General features: G+C 39.4%; 1 long non-coding RNA gene across 1 annotated transcript; it reads left to right on the forward strand.

Annotated features, from left to right (window-relative positions):
• Positions 1–534: 534 nt before the first annotated feature.
• LOC122550446 (uncharacterized) lies at positions 535–18,392 on the forward strand. Its single transcript, XR_015757328.1, has 3 exons — positions 535–582; positions 3,115–3,187; positions 17,270–18,392. It is a non-coding gene; the product is annotated as an uncharacterized LOC122550446 (long non-coding RNA).
• Positions 18,393–22,952: the final 4,560 nt, after the last annotated feature.

The following is a 22,952-nucleotide window of genomic DNA, read 5'->3' on the forward strand; positions in this document are numbered from 1 at the left end:
GAGGGAAGAGAGGACATGCTGACAGAGAATGTAACAGGTAAGAAAGGGAAGAAATAGGAGTTTGTTCACAACTTGAAGGGGTTGAACTCAATATTAGATCCAGAGGTCTGTAAAGTGCCTAGTCTGAAGATGAGATATTGTTCCTCCAGTTTACACTGTGATTCACTGGAGCACTGCAGCAGGTCTAGGACAGACAAGGTAAGTAAAATGTTCAGTTTTAATGTTTGCCAGAACACCAAAAACAACTACTCATTCAGAAAGTGACCCATGTCTGTTTAATGGATGTAGCACTACAAAACAGCAGGTAGTTGACTAAATTGGAGAAATTAGATCAAGCCATCTTGCAGTAACAGCAGTGAGGAGTTGGGGATAGACTGTGGGATGTGTTGGAACTAAAATAGTTTAAAAGCATTCAGAAAATTCTACAGGCCAGATTAAGAAGTCCAGAGCAAACTATGTTGTCATGGAATTTAAGAAGGTTCTCTGGTTCTCAATTCATCTAGGAATGTGAAGAATTGTGTGAAGAAATGAAGTGAAGAATTGGAACCCCTTATAAAGGAGAAAGGGCTTTAATGAGATATGGTAAACTCAGAGCGGTATTAATATTTGGGTAGAATCTTTCTTGATTGTATTGGTCATTTAAAGTACAAGCTATGGGCTGTTCACTGGAACCTTACTACTTAATTTGTTCCTTTTGTTGTCCCATATAGTCTATTCTTTAAAAGATGAGAGTTTATTAAAACTACACATGACAAATATTCAGTTTGTCCAATATTCTCCTAACAGCATGAAAACACAAGTTTGGAATATACAAGTGGAATTTATAGAAGTGTTGCATTGGTTGTTGACTGGACGATCTATACCAATTGTTGTGCAGCCCATGACTTTCTGTCCAGTGATTTCCTAAAATCCACTCCTTCAGAGTGTCTCGCTGACATAAGAATCATGCTCCATCACAGAATGTTCCTGGGAGTATGCAGAAGTTGTATTAAAATTTTCATTGGATCAGTCAAAATTAAAGTCTGACGTTCTTGTAGCGTTCACTGTGAGTTCATGTTATAGTAAAGTGCTTTGCATTAATTAAAATACCTTTGAAGCTCTGTCACACTTGTAATGTTGGAAAGATTGCAGCCAATACACGGTGATCTGCCAAAACACGGCTGATCTGTTTCCCTGTGACCTCACGTTATAGAAAATCGCACTGTAGAAGATCACTAATAGAAAATCACTTTACCCGTTCAGTAGAAAGTTCACATTATCCAAACAACTTCCACAATTCATCAACTGCGTTATAGCTAATTGGTATTGACAGAACGCATTTTAACAGAATGACCTGTACGCAAATAACAAATTCTTACAAATAGCAATGTAACATTGATCAGATACACAATTTCTTTTTATTATATACTGGGGGGTAAGTATTGGCCTGAACTCCAAAAATAACTATGCTGGATTTCTGGATACAGTAGGGTCTTTCACATTCAGCTGACAGAGTAGTTGGGACCTTAGTTTAAGATACCAACTCACATTGGGGCTGGAGTGTCAGCGTGCTCGTGTCACGGGAGTGGGCCCTGACCCTCAAGGTATTGTTCATTAAGGACATTATTGGTGAGTATCAAACTAACTAAGGCACAGTTGACCCTTGAATGTTCACAGGATCTGTGTTAAGCCTTTATAACACATCAAAATATATCCAACTATGTTAAAGGTGTTTAGTTTTGGTCACCAAGCCATAACAGAATGGACTACCAACAAGTGTACAGCTGTGAGGAATAATTAACAAAACTCTTCCTTATTCAGAATATGGAAAATGTCATCAATTCCTGGCTGTCCTGAGGGGATTGAGAATCAACTATATAATGTGTGGCTGGAATTATCTGCATTCCTAGTCCCAGCAGCAACTGGTCAGACTGTATTTTTGTCTTAAAATGCTTGGAGGTCAGGAAGAAGGATTATCCCATATCCTCTCACTCTAGCCCAACCCCCTCAACAAGCTCTTGGGCCTCCCCATCCTCTGGCAACACCAAATTACTGGTCATGAAGGATTTCCCAGCAATAGCCCCTCTAATTAGCAACCTGGATGCCTTACACAGATGTGAACAGGGTCAGATGTTGGAAAGGATTCTGGAAAGTTTTATTTGAATGAAGCCCTGTTATTAAGATCAACATGATGACCATGTCCTTTGTCTCTCTTGCTGTTTTCTTGCTATACTGATCCTCCAGTAAAACTCAGGTCCAAATTAGGGATGAGAAGATCCTGTACTTGAAATATAACTTCGAGCACCAGTCAAGAGAAACGTCTGAACAAGGCAGAATGACTAATTTTGAAATGTTAGCCTTCTGCCAATTGACCTGGATTAATTTCCTTTGGCAAGTGTTGATCTTGAACATTTCATGGCCTCCTTTCATTTGAAAACATGAGCAGCAATACCATAACTAAAAATATACTTCAATCTCAGATGTAGTTTTGCAATTGATACTAAGTGGTCAGCAAAACTGATGATAAGAAATGTGTCCCAAATTATTTGCTGCAGTTAATGTGCTTGTGGTTCTAACACTGACAGCCTCTTCACCTTATCACTCAAGACATGATTAATCATGCACTGGATAACAATTGCAGAATAGTAAGTGCTCCTTAGATGTCAACACCAATAGATATCAACGAAGTAAAGCCCAGAACCTTGACATTACATATCGTTATCATGATCTATCAATCAACATTGTATCTGACTACTATAATGCAGGGTACTGTTATTTGATCAGTGTCATGTATGTGATATAAATTTGATGGAGTTAATCAAGAGAAGGATACAGATGCTTTTGCGATTGCTGTGAATTTCAAACAAATCCTGCAATAGGGAAGATCTGAATGCAATGAAGTACAGAATTAGTGAAACTGTCTTGCCTGTTTTCATAAGATTCACACTAACAGATGTAGTTTTCTGGCGTGAGTGAAGTTCATCATCTATAGAAAGATGTATATAAATGCAAAATGGTGCAGATGTTGCAAATGTGAAATAAAACCAAATGCAAACTATTAATAGGTCAGGGAACAGACCACTGCTCTGATGACAGATCATCAAACTGAAATGTTAAATCTGTTTCTCTCCGTAGATACTGCATGGCTGTGTGAGCAATGAAAGGTGGATGCCTGGAATTGATTGCACAAAAGACACAGAAAGATAAAGTAAAGTATTGAAAGTCAATCCCTTGATTTATTTTCTGAAATTGAATAGATTTAATTTTGCATTTGCTTTTTACTGTTTTACATCAACACATTCTCATTTCCTGAACTGTTACCATAGCTCTTAACCAACCTGTACAGATATGCTATGACACTGCTCCAGCACATGACTTGAACTTGAATCATCTGACCCAGAAGCAGGGACACTACCATGACACAACAAAAGCCCTTAAGATTAATTTTAAGTTGTGTGGAATTATATATTTGATGAGGTAAATCTTGTCCCATCGTGTTTACAAAGGAATTTATATTGGTTCCTTTCAAAACATATTTATGTGGTTGATTGCATTCTGATTGCATCTAATTAATCATTTAATAAAATCCTCAATAGGCAATCTGATAGGGAGTGAACTATTGATTAGACACTAATGCATTAATTCTAAAAAAAGTAGCAATCTGACGAAAGGGTTTGTCTATGTCAGAAAGGCATGAGATAAGAATGAAATTTATCCTTTGAGCTGTGAATCAGGAATCAGCTTTACATCCCTCCATCTTATTGGTGTTTTAAGTGATTGGCAGTAATTGGTAAGAATGCTTGTCAATAAAAAGAAATGAGGGGAGTGAGGAAGGAAAGAAAAGAGGGAAGAACTGGAGAATGAAGGAAGGGGAGGCTTATATAGAATTTTTCATGAACTCTAAATGCCTCCCAATTGATTTAAAGCCAATGAAGTACATTTGAAATGGAGTCACTCTTGTAATGATGAATACACAACATCTAATTTTCACAGTGAGGTCTCACAAATACCACTGTGATAATGGCCCCATAATTTGTTTTAGTAATGATAGTAAAGAGATAAATATTGGCCAGAACACTGGGAAGAACTTCAAAATAGTGCAGTGGAATTTTTTACAATGTTTTCAACAACATTCGACAATGCAGCACTCACTCAAAATTGCACTGGAATGCCATTCCACCTTCTCTGCTCCAGGAACTGCAGGTTAGAGTATGACAGCTGACACTGATAATTATGTTATTGCAACATTAAATCATTCTGTGGGGTGGACAAAGAAATGAAACCATTTCTTGTGACAATTTATTTCTGCTCACATAAAATATGGACGTGAACCTGCAACATATTAAAATTATTGCAAATGTGGTGATAAAACTCCAGTCCTCAATTTCATTGCCACTCATCTGTAAGCCTCTTTTCTCAAAAAGATTTCACGGTGTAGCTTCACCTCACAAGCCTTCAGCGTAAACACAAACAATGTCTGGACATTAATACAAACATCAGATTATATCTACAGCACCTTGCTGTTGCAGTGGTTTTCTTAAAATACATATTGGCTCACTGGTTCACAGGAATCTAATGCAGTATTTAGCAAACTGATACAAACATCTTAAAAATCAGATTTTGCAGGAAATGAGAGGGAAGATCAACTTTATAAGAAATAACAGACTATAGACATAATTGCAATTGTGCTTTTGACACTGGACCATTGACCTGCAAGTTAGATGAGAAACTCAATTATTCAGTCCACTTACACAATAAAAACATAACTGTGCTTGATTTTACTGGTCATCTTGAAATGAATTAAACAAAGTAAGCAATTACTAATTGTTTAGATTTTTGGGGATACAAACATGATAGCTTTGATTGCGCTATCAACAAAATCAAGTTGAACAATTACCGTGTTGATTAATTGAGAAGGAATATCTTAACACTTGTGAAAGTAACTTTTTCGGCTTGGACTTTCATCTTTGAGATGGGAATCATGAGCTGATCCATTACAGATACTGCAGTCTTGCCTCCCGCCTGACTGTTCCTGACCACGCTACTTTTATCAGGAGTTCACAGGGGCAGACTGGATTGAGGTAACTACCCCTCAAAACATGCCTGAGGCATAAACAGAGAGGTCAGGCAATGAGAAGGGCCACATCAGTTCTCTGGTCCAATTTTGTTTATTCAGAAACTTAGCTCTCACCCCTCATCCCTAACAATTTAGTGAGCACTTCAAAGCCTCCCCCAGTGTTATTTTAAGCCTCATGTGTTCTCTCCATCAGTGGACATGACTGGGGTGGGAATGAAGGTGGCATGGGGTATGGATGTACTAATGAAGAATCCCAGGATATGAAGGGACATGAAGATAAGGGAGCTATGGAGGTATAGAGGTGCATGGAGAATGAGAAAACTTGGAGGTATGGGTATATAGGATACAAACATACAAAATCAAAGAAAAGGCAAACTATTTGCCCCTTGACACTGCTCTATCATTCAGACAGATCATGGTTGGTCTGTCTGTGTTTCAAATTCCAACTTCCCATCTAGGGATGACAACCTGTGATTCCCCTAGCTGACAAGAATTTATCCATCTCTGTTGGATAATATTTAATATTTAATGACTCTGCCTCCATCGCCTTCGAAGGCAGAACTTTTAAGATGCACAAGCATCTGAGAAAACAAATTCCATCCCATCACTGTCCTGAAATAGTGAGTCTTAATTTTAAGATATTGCTGCTTGCCTTGAACAGATTGCTGATATTGAAGTCATTACAGTTTTACAAGATGATTTTAAACAGATATGAATACTATCAGATTATTGACCATGCCTCAGAAATTTCATTTTCTGGGGGTTAATTTTGGCTTCCTGACATTTGGTAGACTTCCAGTTTTGGTTGTATTTGTTGGTTGCAATTGCTATAACAAATGTTTTAGTCCTCTGTGATACTGCACAAACATTTTTCATATTGCCACATCGAAAACAGCACAGTGAGGATGTGATTTTCTTTTTCACTTTAAGAAATTCCCTCCATGTGTTTGAAAGAGGCAATTTACTGGATTTGATTAGAACAGCTGAATCCTTCTCCTGAGGTCCGCAGCATCACAGATGCCAGTCTTCAGCCAATTTGATTCACTCCATGAAATATCAAGAAATGGCTGAAGGCACTGGATACTGTGAAGGCACTAGTCACGAGCAATATTTAAGCAATAGGATTGAAAACTTGTGCTTCAGAACTAGATGCACTCCTAGCCAAGCTGTTCCTGTACTGCTACAACACTGGTATTTATCTGAAAATGTGGAAAATTGCTCAAGTACATCCTGTGCACAAAAAACAAGATAAATTCAACCCAGCCAACTGTTGCCCCCAGTCTACAGCAAAGAGGCAGAAGGGATCATTAACAGAGCTAGCAAGCAGCATTTTCCTTAGCCATAACCCAGTGGCTCAGTGGTTAGCACTGCTGTCTCACAGCACCAGGGACCTGGGTTCAGTTCCCACCTCGGGCAACTGTCTGTGTGGAGTTTGCACATTCTCGCCGTGTCTGCGTGGGTTTCCTTCAGGTGCTCTGGTTTCCTCCCACAGTCCAAAGATGTGCAGGTTGGGCGAACTGGCCACGCTAAATCGCCTGTAGTGTTAGGTGCGTTAGTCAGGGGTAAACGTAGGGGAATGAGTCTGGGTGGATTGCTCTTCGGAGGGCCGGTGTGGAATTGTTGGGCCGAAGGGCCTGTTTCCACACTGTATGGAATCTAATCTCATTCCTCAGAATTTGGGTTGCACTGGAGCCACTCTGCTTTTGACCTCATTACAAACTTAGTCCAAATGTGGACAATAAAGCTGAATTCGAGAGGAGAGGTGACAATGACAGCCCTTACATAAAGCGGGCTTTGACCAAATATAGCATCAGGGAGCCCTAGCAAAACTCACATCAGCCAGTATCAGGGAGTATATTCTCCTTTGGTTTGATTCATACCTAGCACAAAGAAAGATGGGACCAAAAATATTTTGAGCCACTTTCAAATGATTATGCATCACTTTCAATTCTGCTTCAATTTGTTATGTGTCTGTCTTTGATCTATGCATAGTCCCTTCAACTTTTCCCTATTGTCAGTTTAGTCTCAATTTAATTTTCCTGCCTTCAGCATTATTATATCATGAGTGTATTTGTCAAATTAATAAACATAAATACCAATCTGTTAAACAATTATCTCAGCTGTTCAAATATGTAATATTTTATGCATGTTCATGGATTCATATGAAAATATATAATACCTTAAGGCCAGGAAATAGTTCAGATGAAAATGACTCAGGACTTCCTTGGATTTACTCTTGAACCATAAAACACCTACAGTGTGGAAACAAGCCATTTGGCCCAACATGTCCACACTGACCCACCGAAGAGTATTCCACCCAGACCCAGCCGCTTACCTTATAACTGTACATTTCCCATGACCAATGCACCTAACCTACACATCCCTGATACTCTGGGCAATTCAGCACGGCCAATTCACTCAACCTGCTCATTTTTGGACTGTGGGAGGAAACCCGCACAGGCACAGGGAGAATGTGCAAACTCCACACAGACAGTCACCCAAGGGTGGAATCGAACCTGAGACCCTCATGCTGTGAGGCAGTAGGGCTAACCACTGAGCCACCGTGCCACCAGAAATGAGTGATTGCATGTTAAATAAATGCTCTGGAGGGTACACAGAGGGACAGTTGGAATGGTGATGTCGGCTCGGGTCCAGTATGAGATCGACAGCTGGGGTAGGATGGTTTATTCAATCCAGTCTAACATGAACAAGTGGAGGGGGGGGGGGATTCAGATCCTGTGGAGGGGGGATGTCAGTTCCCGAGGCAATTCCTTCAGAGAGTGCTAGGCTGGTGGTTCCATAAGGGCCCCACTGGTATTTTATCTTCTTCAAAGACATTCATTCTGTAGGGAAAAAAAAACACTCCTCCTGTGTGTTGCTGTTGTGCTGAAGGGGTTTTGTCCAGTTTGCAACTGTAATGGAGGTTTTCTGTACTTTGCAGGTGTGCTGGAAGTCTCCCAAAAAGGGAATTCCATCTTAAACCTGGCATTTATCTCTTGAAATTGCATAAGGCTTATCTGCTTTAAATGGTTTGATGAGTGCTTCCCCAAGCTTGACTCTTGGAGTATAAGAGATTTCTCTCACGATGTTCATAGAATCCCGACAGTGAGCCACCGGGCCACCCCTCTGAGCCACTGTTCTGCCCATCTTACTTTGTCAATATAACTTTAAGCAGTAATGACAAGATCTCTATTTTATATAAAAGAAAATTACTACGGACGCTGGAATCTGAAACCAAAAGAGTAAATGCTGGAAAATCTCAGCAGGTCTGGCAGCATCTGTAAGGAGCTCTTTTCTCTCCTTACAGATGCTGCCAGACCTGCTGAGATTTTCCAGCATTTTCTCTTTTGGTTTCTATATTTTATATGTCCATCTCAAAACTTTTTAAAACATTTCTACCTTTTTCACCAAGCTTCCAGTCATTGTTCTTCACCTGACTTTGTCAAATCAGGGTCGAGACTATCTTTTTAATATATTTTCAGGAAGTTTGGTCTGGTCTATTACAATTCTATCAGTCACTACAACTTCTTCTGGAAACTTGTTCCTTGCACGCACCACCCGCTGCATGAAAATGTTGGGCCTCAGATCCTTTCTAAATCTTTCTTCTCTAATCTTAAACCTGCGTCCTTGGGTTTGGACTTTGCTACCCTGGGAAAAAGACTTTGGCTATTCACCCTCTCCATGCCCCCCATGATTTTATAAAGCTCTATAAGGTCACCCCTCAACCTCCAACTCTCCAGGGAAAAAAAGCCCCAGCCTATTCAGCATCTCACTACAGATCAAACACTCTAATCTCAGCAAAATGCTTATCGTATAATCACACAAAAGAAAGCCGAGAAAGAGATGTGGCTCCATCACACATAGATGTGCAAATAAGATGTTAACTGAATTAGGAGATACACTGGAACAATAAAGTCTCAAATGATTGACTGAATACTATTAGATATCAAAACCAAACAACAGTTACGTCAAAAACAAATAGAACTAAGATAAGTTGAGGAATGAAAACTTCCTTTCAATGGTGAACCTTTAAAAAGGATTTTTTTTGAAATCGAAAAGAATAAAGAAAACATAAAAGAAATCTTTATATGAAGGTTATAATATAGTTCACCCTCCTTAAAAGATCTTAGACACTAATTTACTTCATGGGTTAGTTGCATGCCCCCTGATCAGTTCCCATTAAAATGGGTAGGTTGGGTTGGACATAATTATGTAAAAATATTCAACTTTGTATCTATCCAGAATCCATCCATCCTTGGAGATTAAAACTCCAACCTTAATTAATGTTCATGAACAGTAACAATTAAAGATTCAAGTAAATGATAAAATACACAACTACCGAATTTGAGGAAAAAATGTCTTTTGCTGTTCAAAAAAAGAAAATTCTTAAATCATCTTTTTAACATGCTCAAATAATTTGTCCACTGGACAAGGACATTTACTGATTTTTTTTCACCTGAAATAAATTGTTATTTGCCTTGATGTGGTATTCAGCTGAGGGAAAGGGACGTGGACATGTCTGCCACTTGGGGTTGTCTCCAAGCTGTTCCAAAACACCTCTGGTGAAAGCGGTGGGTGATGGCCTAGTGGTATTATCGCTGGACTGTTACCTCAGAGACCGAGGTAATGCTCTGGGGACTCAGGTTTGAATTGCACCACTTCAGATGGTGGAATTTGAATTCAATAAAAATCAGGAATTACGAGGCTACTGATAACAATGAAACCATTGTTGATTGTTAGATATGAATTCACTATTGTTCTTTAGGGAAAGAAACTGCTACCCCTACCTGGTCTGGTCTACATGTTACTCCAGACCCACAGCAATGTGGTTGACTCTTAACTGTCAACTGGGCAATTACGGATGGGCAATAAATGCTGGCCTACCCTGAATGAATTTAAAAATGATTACAGAACAGCCATTGATAGATATTATCGAATCGCTTGTTTGAAGCAGATTGGAGCTTGATTTTATCATTGAAGATTTGTAAGAATGCTGCTTTCACCATAATCATTTTTTTTAACTTTTTAACACTGTGGCTAAAGACAGTTATAATTGGTCAGCCCCATGATAAAGAATTATCAAGGTGCACAAGAATGGCTACTGTGTACCGAATCATGAACTCACTCACCTGGTTTTTAAAGTAATTTACTATTTTTCCATCAAAACACTTTTTGTTGTATTTTTACAACATTATTGAGGCTTCTAAAGATATCTTGGCTTGATGACTTGGAAACAAGAGTGAAAACCTGAACAGATGAGACACAACCCCTTGCTGAGATATTTGTATCATCGATAGTCACAAGTGAGGTGCCAGAAGACTGGAGGTTGGCTAACCTAGTACCATTATTTAAGAAAGGTGGTAAGGACAAGCCAGGGAACTATAGACTGGTGAGCCTGACATCAGCAGTAGGCAAGTTGTTGGAGGGAATCCTGAGGGACAGGATTTATACTTATTTGGAAAGGTAAGGACTGATTTGGGATAGTGAACATGGCTTTATGCATGGGAAAGCATGTCTCACAAACATGATTGAGTTTTTTGAAAAGTTACAAAGAGAATTGATGAGGGCAGAACAGTGGACGTGATCCAAATGGACTTCAGTAAGGCATTCATGAGAGGCTGGTAAGCAAGTTTAGATCTCAAGGAATACAGGGAGAACTAGCCATTTGGATACAGAACTAGCTCGAAGGTAGAAGACAGAGGGTAGTGGTGGGTTGTTTTTCAGACTGGAGGCCTGTGACCAGTGGTGTACCAAAAGGATTGGTGCTGGGTCCACTACTTTCCCTCATTTATATAAATGATTTGGATATATGAACATAGGAAGTATAGTTAGCAAGTTTGCAGATGACACCAAAATTGGAGATGTACGGGACACCGAATGTTACCTCAGATTACAATGGGATCGTGATCAGATGGGCCAATGGGCTGAGTAGTGGCAGATGGAGTTTAATTTAGATAAATGTGAGGTGCTGCATTTTGGGAAAGCAAATCTTAGCAGGACTTATACACTTAATGGTAAGGTCCTCAGGAGTGTTGCTGAACAAAGAGACCTTGGAATGCAGGTTCATAGCTCCTTGAAAGTGGAGTCGCAGGTAGATAGGATAGTGAAGAAGGCGTTTGGTATGCTTTCCTTTATTGGTCAGAGTATAGTGTTGGTTAGGCCACTGTTGGAATATTGCGTGCAGTTCTGGTCTCCTTCCTATCAGAAGGATGTTGCGAAACTTGAAAAGGTTCAGAAAAGATTTACAAGGATGTTGCCAGGTTTGGAGGATTTGAGTTACAGGGAGAGGCTGAATAGGCTGGGACATGACCTCATAGAGGTTTATAAAATTATGAGGGGCATGGATAGGATAAATAGACAAGGTCTTTTCCCTGGGGCGGTGGAGTCCAGAACTAGAGGACATAGGTTTAGGGTGAGAGGGGAAAGATATAAAAGGGACCTCAGGGGCAACTGTTTCATGCAGAAGGTGGTGCATAAATGGAATGAGCTGCCAGAGGAAGTGGTGGAAGCTGGTACAATTGCAATATTTAAAAGGCATCTGGATGGGTTTATGAATAGGAAGGCTTTAGAGGGATATGGGCCAAGTGCTGGCAAATGGGACTAGATTAGGTTGGGATGACTGGTCAGTGTGGACAAGTTGGACCTAAGGGTCTGTTTCTGTGCTGTACATCTCTATGATTCTCTGACTCTAAGTAGAAATGCACAGGAGGAGCTCTTTGCTCAACTGCTAGTAGATACATGTCGATGACTGCAGACACTTCATTTGGCACATCATTTGGGATTGTAGAGGTTCCAATTCTCAAGGTGGGTTTTGGCACCTCACATTACCCCTGTGAAGATCTGACAAGGTGTTATGCTTGCTGGCAGATCTGAAGTATCTCAATTAAAGCATGCCAAACTTTTCAGTGTACTAAACATCAGCCAACAATATTTTATTGCCCTATCTTCTATTTATTACAAACTTCAACATCACAAACATATGATACATTATAATAATTAAATTATTACCATACCTTTTGAGCATTTTCAAAAGAGTTATTCATGTTGGCCCACTATCTTGAACTGATCGAATTCCATTTGCCAGCATTTTGGCCTTTTCCATTAAATCCCTTCCTTTCACGCAACTTGAGAGAATCTGAATGATTACTTTTTTATTTTAGTTTAATTTGAGGATACTAATTCTTCCTTTATATAATTTGTTTAAAGGCAATGAAAGTCTGGAATGAATTAATTAGGTTAATGATAAAATGCATTTTTTGTTATCAATTACAATTTCTACTAACAGTGGCAATTACATTGGACTAGTAATCCTAAACCTCAGGCTGACGTTCTTGGGACATGGGCTTGAAACCTACCAGAGCAGATCATAGAATCCCTACAACGTGGAAAGAGGCCATTCGGTCCATCAAATCTGCACTAACCATCCAAAGAGCATCCCACCCAGAATCAGACCCTACTCTATCCCATAAATGTGCATTTACCATAGCTAACCCACCTACCCTGTACATCCCTGGACACAATGGGGCAATTTAGCCTGGTCAATCCACCTAACCTACATATCTTTGGACTGTGGGAGAAAACTGGGACACCCAGAGAAAACCACACAGGCACAGAGAGGATGTGCAAACTCCACGCAGACAGTTGCTCAAGGTTGGAATCAAACTATGAGGCAGCAATGCAGTAATGGTTAACCACTGAGCCACCATGCTGCTCAAATGGTGAAATATGAGTACAATAAAAAACAGGAAAAATAAACCAAAATTATCATCATGGTGATCATAATAACTACTGTCAAGTGTTGTAAGAAAAAAAACGCACCTGGTTCGCTAATGTCCTTTAGGGAAGGAAATCTGCCATCCTTGTCTTATTCTGCTTTCAAGTGACTCTAGACCTACAATGAATAAAAAGAAAATAGAATCAACAGAACTCCAGTAACTTTTAAGACATAGAGACCAGAAGCTGAATAAAAGATTCTTGAATCGCAAATTGCATTTTATGGTAATTCAATGCATTAGTCTCAACAGGATGCTTGCAAACCGCCTTTACATTGCACTGATTCATTCCAGAAGAAATGATTCTACGAAAGGGAGGAGAGAGCCAAGAAAGGTGATAGGGAGCTCAACATCCATCTCCTCCCCATGCCTTAGTGGGAATGAACCAGTCATGTGTTGATGCTGTATCCTGCAAGGTTCATTGTCCAGCTCTTCCTTTGTCATCACTGTAAATGTATTCTGAACATACCCAAACTTCCACCTCTATTTGGCAACTCATTCTGTCTCTTGTATCCTGCAGGCATTAGTAATAACTGCTCAGTCTCTGCTCTGAAAGGAGCAACAACCCCAGATGTATCTCATACTCCTGAGGAGGACACATATCAGCCTACCATGTCATCATGCCACAGCTCCTATCAGGATACAGTTGTCTACTTCAATATCACACATGGGGCTGCAGCATCACCTCTCATTGTATTGTTGCTGCCAGGACACTTTGCAAGCAAGGACAATCACTCACCTCATTGATTAGACCAGCACACATCTCAGGGCTCCTTGCTTGCTCTCTTAGCACTCACTCACTTTCTGAGTACTTGGATGCTCACAGCATCTCTGCCTTGCCTTTAACGTGGCTTGCAGCATTATTTGGAAATTACAGGCATTGTTTTTTGTCTTTTGGTCATAGTTGTCAACAAGGGGGTGGACCTGTTGCTGTGCAGCACTATGCTACATCGACATTACATCCGCACAACACACCAGCAGCAAACACATTGTATGTACTTTAATTAAATGGCCATCTCTGACCATGAGATCAGATTACATTTCATTCTATCCTCCTGGGGAGAAGCAACCGAACCAAGCATGAGGCTTCGTTGAGATTGCAAACTTCCTTATGACTTAAGACGCCATTGACTGCGCATATCCCCCTGCAGAAGTACACTGAAACTGAAGGAAATTCACTTCTTATGTGCAGCCAATGAAAGTAAAATACACTTGTATTTTCACATTCATGATCACAGAATGTTCCAAAGTGCTTTAAAGCCAATGCAATGTTTTTCAAGTGCAGTCGTTGGTGTAATACAGGTGTTGAGGCTGACAATTTGTCCACAGCAGATTTCCACAGATAGCAATGTACTAAACTGCAGGGAAAATAGTTTTCTGATGATATGGAGGGGCTGGAGCTGGATTGGGATGGACAAAGTGTGATAATGCCGCTCCTTTCACCAGGTTATGATGTCCTTGGCTTTTTTTTCAGGAGGTCATAAAGACTCAGACTCTGGAAGTTTTACGTTTGAAGGGTTTCAGGACTAATTTGATTATCACTAACAGGTATTGTCTCAGGCAAAAGGCTTTAAAGTTTTAAAATAGAACACTTGTATAATGAAAGGAGAGTGGCCATCTCTCCCAGCTCAGCATTTCTCTGGTTTGGGTTGGGTTTGGTTTTAGCAGGCAGTTGTGAATCTCCTGCACCCAAAGAAGCAGGTCTAGGCTGGTCCTCACGCTCTCTCTGACATCTCTCCTGTCAGAACCTGTGTTTGATTTTTCCCTTTTGTGGTTGAGAGGTGTTGATGGGGATTGTTGCTAGTATTTGGAACAGCATCATTAAGTTGGGATAATCTGTTTGGTTTTGGAGTAGGTTAAATTACTTAGTGTTCTGTTCTCTTTTGTTTGTGTTTCATTCAGTAATCTTGCAAATAAATTCTGTTTGTTTATAAACAAGTGGTTTCATCAGCTGCATCCCTCCTGGAATATCCACTCACACCTGCTTAAAATTACTGGTGAAGTTAGGGTTCGGGATACTTTCTTGAAATGTTTTGAGAAGGTCTGGCCTCGTCCATAACAAAGGTCATGAGTCAGAAGATACCAGGTTATAGTCCAACAGGTTTATTTGAAATCACAAGCTTTCAGAGCACTGGTGAAGTGATGCTCTACTTTATTAATGCTGATTGGGGGATGAATATTGGACAAAGCACTAAGTATAACTCCCTGCTATTACCTTCACAAACTACAGTAAAGTATTTCTTCAGTACACCTGACAAAGGAGCAGTACTCCGAAAGCATGTGATTTCAAATAGACCTATTGTACCTAGTGTCATCTGACTTCTGACCTTGTCCACACCAGTCCAACACCAGCACCTCCACATCATGCAAAATAATTTGATATGCATTTCAGTTAAAATACTATCTTTCCTTTTCCACATTAAGACACTCTTCAATATTCTTTTCTCAAACATGCAGTCACTAATTCAGTTGGTGTCCATGGGATCGTGCTCTGCGCAAACTAATGATACATTCACAAAATACAGTGTGATAACACTGCTCCTTTAACAAGGTTATGTTGTCCTTGGCTTTTTATTTTCAGAGAGGTCATAAAAGCAGCAATTCCGAAAAAGTCTAGGTTTAACTACTTAAGAAGGTGTTCAAGTTAAAAAGAACATTTGTACAATGAAAGGGGAGTGGCCAGTTCTCCCAGATCAGCTTACCTCTGATTTGGATTTGGTTTGGTTTTTGCAGGCAGTTGTGAAGCTGCTGGACCCAAAGAAGCAGGTCTGTGCTGATCCTCCCTCTCCCTGACATCTCTCCTGTAAGAACCTGTGTTTGACTTTTCCCTCTTTTGTCAAGGGGTGTTGATAGGGATTGTTGCAAGTATTTGGAACAGCATCATTTAGTTGAGATAATATGTCGGGTTTTCGGATAGGTGACGTTATCTGTACTCTGTTTTCTTTTGTTTGCGTTTCATTTGGTAATCTTGCAAATAAATTCTGTTTTGTTTAAAACCAAGTGGTTTGACCAGCTGCATCCCTCCTGGAATATCCACCTTGCACCTGCTTAAAACAACTCGTGAAGTTAGGGTCCAGACTACATTCTTGAAATGTTTTGAGGGGGTCTGGCCTGGTCCATAACCGATTGGGGGCTCTTTGTGGGATTTGTTTTATCGTTCAAAATTGGGATTAGGATTGTTGGAAGGAAGACAGTGGTAGGTGTTAATGTCTTTTGTTCTGGGTGTTGACTTTGGTTGGTTTAAACAGGGTTGCAATGGCTCTTTCATTCACTAAGAGTTTTCTGAAGGTTGGAAGGAGGGACTGTGGAGGTTTTATAAAAGGTGATTAAGGCCAAGCTGCTGGAATTAACAGACAATGTGGAGTTGGAGCTGCCTCCTTCCATAAGGAAAGGAGAGATAATTACAGCAATAGCTCAGCATTTAAATCTGCTGGAAATGCCATCAGAATCTTTGGAGATGGCTGAAGTTCAATGGAAAATGAAACAACTTGAATTACAGGCAAAAGACAAAGAAAGGGCGAAGAAAAACTGCTTGAAATTACGATTAAAAGCAGAGCAAAGGAAAAAGGAATGAAAGGCTCTGGCAGAACAAAAGAGAACAGAATACAAAATAACATAACCTATCCAAAAGCCCAATTTCATAATGCTGTTCCAAATACTTACTACAATCCCTATCAACGCCGCTCAACAAAAAAAAGGAAAAGTCAAACACAGGGTCTTCCAGGAGAGATGTCAGGGAGAGGGAGGATCAGCACAGACCTGCTTCTTTGGGTCCAGCAGTTTCAAAAACTGCCTGCCTGCTAAAACCAAACCAAACCATAGCAAAGGAGAAAGTAAGGACTGCAGATGCTGGAGATCAGAGTGAAAAAGTGTGGTGCTGGAAAAGCACAGCAGGCCAGGCAGTCGCTGAGGAGCAGGAGAATTGATGCTTCGAGCATAAATTCTTCATCAGGAATGTGATGAAGTGCTTATGTTTGAAACTTCGAGTTTCCAGCTCCTTGGATGCTGCCTGACCAAACCAGAGCAAAGCTGAGCTGGGAGAACTGGCCACTCCCCTTTCATTGGATACGTTTTTCTAAAAAACTTGAATGCCTTCTCAAGTAGTTAAACCTGGACATTTCAGAATCGCTGTTTGTAAAAAAAAAAGCCAAGGACAGCATAATCTTATTAAAGGAGCAGCATCATCACAACAGCCATTAAATCCAAAGTAATTCATTGCAAAGGACTTTGAGATATTTTGCAAACCAGTGACTGGTGCAATTTTTCACTTCTATTTTGCACGAAAATGTGAATCCACATCTCACGCTTCCTGAAGAATTGATCATATGTGCATAGCAAGGGTATAATGAGAGTAAGTAGCAACTTAGCACTCCATGGTAGAACATTTACCACGCCACATTAATTTTTAAGTATTGGTTGTACTGTTCCCATGTCTGTTTAGATGGCACAGTTGGAGAACCTATTTACCTGCTGTCAGCTGAACAAAAACTGCTATCCTACTGGCAAACCTGGTATTGCTTATCACATAAGCTGAAACACTATCCCATGAATGAAGACAAGGACTCCAAGTTCCGGGTAGCCCATCTCTTTTTGGTATTTTCTGTAGTTCCTGATCAACTGTAAATATAGCAGATGCACACTCTCATGGGACTTCTTTTTTGTGAAGATTTACAGTGATGTAACGAAAGACAAGAAGTCTGAAGCAGCCTCAAAAGGAACTGGTTATAGCTTTTTCATGTTTTGTTTCATGAATCTCCCCTTACCCCAAACAACGAGACTGAACTTTCTCTGATGAATTCAACCATATCTACTCAGAAATGAAGCAACTTCATGCTATTCAATGAATTTGAATGGTGAAACAGAAAACAGGATAACATTTTCTCAAAGTTAATTGTACAGGAATACAAATTGGACAATGACTGCTGGATATTAACATTTAAACATACAACTGTTCTGGAGCTGAATGTGCTGTACTATTTGAGCATAAATTATACTGAGCAACAAAAGTAATCATTGAGAGAAATTGGGCTCTTTATATCAAGGAGTACTTTGTGCTGAAACTGAGTGCTTGTGAATGGTTCTCCTATACCAACATGCTTCATCTTAATTAGCAAGAAAATTGCAAAAAAAGGTTGTTATAATGTTGGATTCAGGTAACATTGCAGGAGAAGTTCCTAATGCAAATATATCTATTTTTGTTTACTTTGTCACCTGGGAGTTCATTAGCATATTTAGAAGCTTATTATCATATTTAGAGGTTTCCAGACTTCTGACAACTCTATGAATAATAACGTTGTATTTCAGGATTCTGTGTTAAATTCTCATGTAAGTAATCTGATGGATCTCATTTCATTGATGGGGTACTGCTCTTTACCAATTCCTGAAGACAGAGTTGCCTCTCACACTACCTTATGTTAAGATATCACATATTGTTCTCCATTCTGATATTGTGCATGAAGATTGATTTGAGGCTCTCTGATCAAAACATTTTCCATGTCTGTTGGAGTTATCACTGAGGTTGAAATGCCTATCTGTAAGGAGATAAAGAATTCTATCTTGCTGCAACATGGGACAATCGTTTTTCTTGGTTTTATTTATGGCAACCTTGTCTCTTTATGAAACCTCTGAAAGGTTTACATTAATTATTGGATTGGTTGTCATCACAATGACTCACAAACACTTTGGCATTGCCAAAATTGTGCTAGCCTGGCAGGTGTAAAGCATAGCCAGGAGGTTTTGTTTGGCATGATTACTCATGCTTAGATAGAGGCCTGGTTTATAATCACACAAGGAAATAAGTAAGTTTATTTTTATTGATTCTTCAAGACAGTTGCACTTTTTAAAACTATATGATAATTACTCGTTGCCTGCTATTGTGTATTCTTGGTATATTGAATACAGTTTGATATATGTTGAATAATTATGTCGTTCAGTGTTGCTGAGTCTGGAAGTCACTCCAGTGCCAGCAGCTCATGTATGTAGAATAAGTTCAGAATTGGAACACTATTAGAGACAATCTGTGACTTACCCTTTTTCATGAGTTTAACTATTACTTGGCAAATGTACTTTACAGTTAAACCTCAGCAGAGGGTTCCATTTCACTGTGCTGTTTTTCCTCAGATGTGTGTTATATATTAGAAGCATAGTCCAAATTGCTTGTCAGTAATCTTTGCATCTTTGTTTGAATAACTTCATTTCTGGGCATAAACCATTTATTTGTTGTTGTCCTAAAAAGAAACCTGGCTGACTTGATCTTAACACGGAACTTGACGCATTTTGAAATCCGTATAATTGGCCTAATCACTAAATGATTTCTGATGAAGGGCTTATGCCTAAAATGGAGTGAGACTAGAAAAGATACAGTACACACCTCAACCCCCCCACCAACTACGGCCATAATAGCCAAGCTTGTTACAGACTACTGGAAGCTAGTGGAGCCATTGATGGGATATGATATTTGAAGATTCATTTGTTGACTTTGACTATGTGTAAATATTTTTGCATTTTTGTGAAACTTTATTGAGCTTCTCCGGACTTGACTCCTGACATTGACCCCTGCGGGAGTATGGCAAAGTTTGCTGAAATACCCTCTTGACCTCCTTGTCACATCTCTTCACTTTTCCACATCAAGTTAATGGAGCAGAATTGAATACAATGTGGAGAACTGAATCACAAAGCCAGAAAATTATATCAACATGTGCCACGGACATACTTCGATCATTTCAAGCAAAGAACACATTGAGCAAATTACATTACAATACATTATTACACAATTTATTCTTTGACACAGTGGCTCAGTGGTTAACACTGCTGCCTCACAGCGCCAGGGACCTGGGTTCAATTCCAGACTTGGCGACTGTCTATGTGGAGTTTGCAAATTCTCCCTGTGTCTGCGTGGGTTTCCTCCAGATGCTCTGGTTTCCTCCCACAGTCCAAAAATGTGCAGGTTAGGTGAATTGGCCATGCTAAATTTCCATTGTGTTAGGTGCATTAGTCAGAGGGAAATAAGTCTGAGTGGGTTACTCTTTGGAGGGTCGGTGTGGACTTGTTGGGCCGAAGGGCCTGTTTCCACACTATAGGTAACCTAATCTAATCACATTTTGTTAAATAAGAATGTTAACATGCTTGATGTAGAGTTTATATTTATTTCTATTTAAGAATCAAATTGTTGATTAGTTTACTTGTGCTAAACAATATTTCAGTATCATGGTGAAAACCATTCAAAGTCCTTTTTAGTGCTACCTGTTAGTATCTATGTTCCAAAGACTGCTTATTATCGGGAATAACTATTATTATATATTGTTTTTGTAACCATCCATATTACTTTACTTTCTTTCTTGTGACATATTCAATTTAGAACAAGGCTGAGATTACAGCCACTCAGATTCTGAATGAGCTTTGTGTGTTAGATAAGGTATGCAAAAACAAAGATCCTAGATTACAAGAAATTAACATCCTTGATCACGATTGATGTGCAGCACATCATCTTTGAACTGCAAACGAGTAACATTCAGAAGGCATCCGTGATTTATCTAAAATGATTTGCGATGCAACTTAGGCAAAAATCCCAGAGGGAGTTTGGAATCAGAATGAAACTCAAAGCTCACAGAAATTAATGTCTACGTATTCAGATACCTGCTATTATACCCTCTATTGTTTGCGTGATAGGCTCTAAATTTTACAGAGAATATTAAACGCCAAGGAAATACATCTCCTTTCTAAGCGCTTTGTTTTGACTAGCCCATTGTGTGAAGATTGTAGTATTTCAGGCCTAAGGCAAAAAAAAAGATAAAACCGTTTCAGGAGTCTGAACTGATCAAACACGTTCATTTCTAGTGATGTTTCATTAAAAGTGCACGCACTCAGGGTGGAATTCCTAAAATAACTTTTTGAAGTCTTTGTCAACGAAAATCCTTTCTTTTCACATGAAAACTTTTTAAAAATTAAATTGGTACATTTAAAGACATAAACGTCATTTCAGGCCTATCTATGTAAGATTATGATGTCTCATGAAATGCTACTGACCAGATATTCTGAAATTAACTATCCATGGTCATGAAACTGAATGCCTGAAAATGCAGTCATCAGACTTGTTAGAGGTTTGACAGATACAGTTTCACTACTTTCCAGAAAGAACTGAGTCCAAAAGGTGCCAACTGCCACTGAGGTTACATTTCGTTTCTGCAAAATTCACACAATCATAAGGCAAGAGTAAGGAATAGCTGGAAAAGTTTCTCATTTTACTGACTTTCACTGGCCATTAACCATGTGGGGATTCCATTAGTTTCACACACTATAAGATTGGCCTTATCAAATAAAGTACTCGAGTCAATTGTTTTCCATGCAAGCTTGATGCTGGGATAGAACATAGAACAGTACAGCAAAAGAACAGGTTTTCAACCCAATATGTCTGTGATACTATTCTGAATTAATCCAAAATGTCTGCATATGGTCTATGTCTTTCTGTTCTCTTCCCTTTCATGTGTTTGTCTAAATGCCTCTTAAACTTTGGTAATGTAACTGTTCACCTTCCCTGGCAATGTGTTCCAGGTGCCCACCATTTTCTGTGTAAAACATTTTCCTCACACATCTCCTTTGAATTTTCCCACTCTCAATTTATATGCATACCCCTGAGTAGTTGACATTTCCACCCTGGGTAAAAGAATTCAACTGTCCACCCTGTCCAAGCTTCACATAATTTAAATGCTTATGTCAGAGCACCCCTCAGCCTCCGACACTCTAGAGAAAACAATCCAAGTTTGTCTAGCTCCCTTTTAGCTAATACACTCCAATCCAGGCAACATCCTGATAATCTTCTTCTGCACCTTCTCCAAAGCCTCCACATCTTCCTACATTGTGGCAACCAGAACTACACACAATACTCTAATATTAACCGGATGAAAATCTTTTATAACATGACTTCTACAACATGCAATATGACTGGCCAACTTTTATACTCAATGCCCTGACTGTTGAAGACAAGCACGCTGTATGCTTACTTTTCCACTTTATCTACTTATGGATCAAAGTCATAACCAGGATAATGTCTCCCTGATCAGATAATTCCTCACCATATGTTGTGCAAAGTAACAAAAAGCGCCAGGTGGTCACTCTTGGGTTCGAAAGTGTTCATTGTACCTCAGATTACCCTGGATGGGAAACACATCCCAAATCTTTGAGCAACAGGTGAAGCTGGTTGTTTCATGCCTCTATGGTGCAGCAAGACCAAGAGAGGAGATTGCTACACTGACAGGATGCTAGCATCAGGCAAAAAAGACATTCTACAACTCAACAAAATAGGTGGCACCCATTTGCTAGTTCATATCTCAGGGGAGTGATTTTTTTCTTCTTTTAAATCTAAAGCTTAGCAGTTAACTGGCACTCATCATTAACTGCTGCATGCTTCATGGCAATGTCTCTACCAATCAACACTCTCACAGCGTATGCTGGCTTAGCTTTGAATTATTACTATGGTATTTGCTCTGATGAGTACAGAACAAATTGTGACATTTTTCAGCAAGACTCCAGTTGTGTATTACCAAATAGTTTTGTTTTCCTTTTCATTAATTTTTCTTCCTAAAAAGAATTCCCTTTTTGACCCTTAACCTTACTCTCACCTTTCTTTCTCTACTCTGCAATCAACCCCAGTGTCTCCCCATCTCACTTCCTCCATTCTTTTTGACTGTAACAAATCAGCCTTTTCTGGTTTCAATTCATCGCTGCATTTGGACAGTCAGTACTTATATCAAGGTAAGTACAATTCCAAGAGTCATTAGATTCTGATCAAGAATTGTAACTCTGGATAACTTTACCTATTCAACTCAGCAATGAACACTGGCCTTTCTCTTTTAACTCAACATAGATGGGGGATAAACTTTAGAACATTACAGTTTTGTGTTGCTCAAAATAGTCCACTGTCTTGGGTTGTGAAGATCCTTTATTTCAATCTGTCTTTGAGAAATCAGTTTAAAATATTGTAAACATTGATTTCTTTGAAAGACAAAGGATATATTTGGCCTTTTTTTAAACATTGGTTGTTGGGTTTGGCACGATCAGTACAGGCAAAGTGAGGTGTTGAATCAGTGGATGTAGGGAATTGGATCCAGGAGTGTTGGGTTGTTGTA

Source organism: Chiloscyllium plagiosum, unplaced genomic scaffold (assembly GCF_037043375.1).
Source record: "Chiloscyllium plagiosum isolate Xiang-an unplaced genomic scaffold, Cpla_swu_hap1 HiC_scaffold_6, whole genome shotgun sequence".
Classification (NCBI taxonomy): Eukaryota; Metazoa; Chordata; class Chondrichthyes; order Orectolobiformes; family Hemiscylliidae; genus Chiloscyllium; species Chiloscyllium plagiosum.